General features: G+C 35.3%; 1 pseudogene; it reads left to right on the forward strand.

Moving 5' to 3' along the window:
• The first annotated feature begins 4,019 nt into the window (after nt 1-4,019).
• Nucleotides 4,020-4,101, forward strand: LOC120101348 (small nucleolar RNA SNORA17; annotated as a pseudogene).
• The last annotated feature ends 325 nt before the right edge of the window (nt 4,102-4,426 follow it).

The following is a 4,426-nucleotide window of genomic DNA, read 5'->3' on the forward strand; positions in this document are numbered from 1 at the left end:
TTCAGAAAATTTGCAAAAATGAGCTTTCAGTAGAATTAAGTGGAATGAGTACATCAATGTGTAAAGGAAGGATATCTTTTAAACCTGAGTCTTATTACTTGAATTTAGAGAACCTTAACATTCACTTACCTTTTCTTAAATTAAACATGAATTAAATAATCCTTAAAGGTAATTTGCTTGAGGCATGAAAATGTCTGAATGTTCTTTAGATTGTGTATCTCACAAAATATTTCCTTAAATATCACTAAGAAAAATGAAGGAATATTCATCTAGCTTCTCTTGGTGGTTCACCCCTCTGCCTTCAGTACTTTTAAGACAAAGAAAGGAAGATCTCCTCTAGGTTTAGATCTGACTCGGCTGAAGAAAGACATTTTCTTTCATAAATATACAAAGAAATAAATGATAGATAGATAGATAGATAGATAGATAGATAGAACAAACCAGTTAGAAAGAAAAATGAAAAATAGAATGGACACATGGAGAAATAATTTATTAATTGCTTAACATTTCAGAGGTCATCATTTCCAATTAAAACACTGCAAAGGAAATGATAACACGAGGAACTGGTTTGTTTGCAGCAATATCTTTTTTTTTCCAGCCCCACTTCTATAGCAATATCTTAAATTGACTTTACTAAAGGTAATATATAAGTATAAATTCTTCATGTTTTGGCTAAGTAATGGAGATCCCTTTACATGTAAGTAATTGATTCCTGTTGGTGCCTCCCTTGGATCTAGCCCAGTCTAATAGGGCTTCTAGAATCCTAAGGATGGCTTCACTCCCTCATTAACATATATGGCTAGAAAAGCTCATTGCTGACGCTGTCAGGGTACTTAAATCTTTGCTATAGACAAAGTCTCTTGATAAACTCCTCATCACTTTTATTTTTAGAAAATGTATTTAAGAAAAGTTAGGTAATCATGAAAAACATTTCTTAAAACTCAGAAGAGTATATTCTACAGACTTAAAGCCGTTCTTTTAAAGTGTTATCAACATCAAGGATAGTTCTCTGTCTCCTAGATTGGAGAATGGAATCCTCAGTTTGACAGCTGCCAGCCAGCAGGGGTAGTTAGTACATTTCTACTGACCACCCTTTGTAGTCTTTCCTTTTACTGACTCTAATGAGCTCTATCTGCTTCTCTCTCTCCTTCAACACACCAATCAATTGCATAAGAGCATCTCAACCTTTCCTGTTCTGTCAGGAGTTCTTGAATAGCATCTCTTCTGGCCTAAAAACTGAAAGTCTAGCTGTGTTCATTTTGACACAACAAAGTGAAACTTTACCAGAACTCTCTTTCTCTGGAATAAAAGAGGTGAAAATAATTTTTATAATATACAAAGGGTGGAACTGAAACAGCAGTCTTTCCTCACAGGAATTCATTATAAGTTGGAATGATGACACAGAAAGCTTTCATAGCATTCTGGTTTTCCCATCCTTGACAGCTAACCCATCTTCCTTTCTGCTAGACCTGCTGACATTAGCAACCACAAGTTTATCACTGGAAACATGGCTATGATTTCATAATTTTACACAGCCAACATATTTCTATAACCTGTTCATAACCTCCCCTTTTTAGGTCTACTTCAGAAGCTGAATTTCATCTTCTACTAAATTTTCCTTCAACTTATTTAGGTTCCCTTGAGACTCTATCTTATTATGTAACTCAGGCTAGCCCAAAACTTAACGCACCCCTGACCCAGACTCCCTGGTGTATAGTTAAGATTTCTCTATATAGAAGTGAATGTCAACAATGTTTACATTTAATAAGTGCATAAAATGTTCAGAAGACCCAGTTACTTAGAGTATCTTTTATTATATTGGAAAATAAAATGCATTCAAACACTTTAAAAACACTATAGCCCTGAGACTACATTAAGACAAAAAGCAGTTTGACAAAATTTTAGCTGAAGCAGGTATTTTTTGCTATGTGAAAAAAAATTAATTGTGTGATAAATCTCAAGAATACAGAATTTAGAGAAAAGAAACAAAACAAAATATTTTCAGGAAGAGAGATTTGCTCTAATTAGACTTACTAGACTTTTCTTGTGGGGGGGAATAAGTGGATCAATGTGCCTGAACTGCTTTCAAAACTGCTCTGAACCTGGGGTGCTTTTGCCTCTTTGCCCATTTAGTCATAAAATGAATGTATATAAAAAGATCCTTTCCTTGTCTCTACAGACCAGACTGATGTCTCAAGACAAAAAAGTTCATTTTGCAATACAAAGATATTTAAATATTAATTTATAAATGAAGAGTCACCTTTTATGTCAGACAACCTAATTAAACAAAGATCCTTATAAAGTTTAAATCCTGGCTTAGTAAAGTGTGTCATGAATGTCATCATGTATATTTCTACAAGCAAGATGCAGATCAAAATGATAAAACACACACACACACACACACACACACACACACACACACACACCACAGAAAAGAAGTGATGGAATTAGCAGACCAAGCCAGTGAACTTTCTACAGTTATAACAAAAAAGTACAAGAAGCAGAAAACATATCTTCACTAGAGCCTTTGGGGACCACAGTCGTGCCATAATTCAGACTTCTAGAATCCACAACTATGGAATACTGAATTTATTTTGATTTAAGTCTCCAAGATTTTACAATTTGCTATCTATAGTAACTACAGAAAAAAATACTGCACTATAGAATCAACATTGTATTTTAGGAGTTATGTTAGCAGAATTTTTTTGTCATGGTGACAAAATATATCCAAGAGAACAACTCAAAGGAGAAAAGATATATTTTATTTGATGTATCAAGAGTTTTGCACCCATCAAAGTACCACCAAGTCCTGTGTATTTCTCACCCATCAAAGTATCAACAAGTGTACTTGGAAGAAATGACATATTGTATCCAAGTTCCACAAATATGGAGCCTGGTGAAACCAAAATGGTGCCAACCAGTTGGAGAGCAAGCATTTATTACATGAACCAAAGGTGATTTTTCATATGAAACACATAAAAGTTATGGTCCTTTCTGGAGAAATCTATCAAAGGCCCTGACATTGATACTGTAACCAAAAGGTTTTATAAGAAGGTATAAGGTCAGGGCTCAGTTGCTCCCTGAACTTTAGCTAGAATCCTAGTTTAATTAAAGGTCTAAAATCCTGTGCATGATTTTAATATTCAAAAAGACACCATTTGTAACCAAAGTCATCCTATGGATTTTTAGTTTTTTCAGATTATCTGTCCTACTAACAATTTAACATCAAGTCTATGTCTCCTTCTACAAGATTCTGATATTTTCATTGGAATTGATGATTTCCCAATTTTTAAAAAGTCTTGATGTTCTTACGAATTCACAGTAGTCTGTTGTCTTACTTTTGTAGTTGAGAATGTGAAACTCCCGATTAATTATCCAAACATTTGCTTTGCTTTTTATCAGTGAAAATCCAAGCTAAGAATGGAATCATAGTGATAAGCCAGTGGAAGTAAGAATCTGTGCTAGTACACAAGCAGTAGCACTAAGGACAATCTAATGAATTCAAGCTGTATCACAAAGATTCTGGTTTCAGACTTAAAACATTTATAGGATTAAAAAAAAAACCTCATCATCCTAAAACAAATGAGAAACTCAGAATTCAACTAAAACCCTTTATGTGAAATGTTGATTTTGATGTAAGTAATATTTAAACTGAATCATGTTTGTCATGTTCTCATTGAAAGTGAGTGTGAATAGTTGAATGACTGCTGTGGATAGTGGAAAGAGCAGGTGATTGTGTGTGTGTGTGTGTGTGTGTGTGTGTGTGTGTGTCATAAGGAAGAATATAATACTTTAGGTTATATTATTTTAACAGAATTATCAGACTACAAGGGTGCATTCTTCCCCAAGTACATTGAGTACTTGGCAAAATTAATCCCCTGTACTTGAGATGGCCAGAACAGACTGTCACAATTTATATTTGGGATTCTCAGCTTAATGTATTCTAACTTTAGACTACATATTACTGAAAACCATGGAAAAAACATGTAAAAATTAATTTTATAAAAGCATAAGTAAAACCTGCCACTATAGGTGAGTTGCAGGTGTGGCTGCTGTGTCACATGTATGTCACTAGGTGGTAGAGAGGACAAAGCTTGTATTGTGTCTATGGCCAGTGATCTGATCGACACCCCCAAAGAAGAAAAAGAATGTGAGACAACCACAAATCTGACGTTGAGCAGGCTCAGAAGGACTCCAAGAACAGGGAGCAAGCCAGACACTAGAAGAATCTTACCTGAGACCTCAGGTCCAGGGCTGTAATGAGCCCAAGACAGAGGACTCTCACAAAGGGCTACTCAGGCAGGCAGGGCAAGGAGCAAGCCTCAAGGACCACTAGACAAGTGTCACTGAATCAAGACAGGGAACTAGCCTGAGATAACCACCCATGTGCTGCCATACAGACTTGAAGAAGCAGACCATGCCTGAG

Source organism: Rattus norvegicus, chromosome 2, assembly GCF_021556685.1.
Source record: "Rattus norvegicus strain SHRSP/BbbUtx chromosome 2, alternate assembly SHRSP_T2T, whole genome shotgun sequence".
Classification (NCBI taxonomy): domain Eukaryota; kingdom Metazoa; phylum Chordata; class Mammalia; order Rodentia; family Muridae; genus Rattus; species Rattus norvegicus.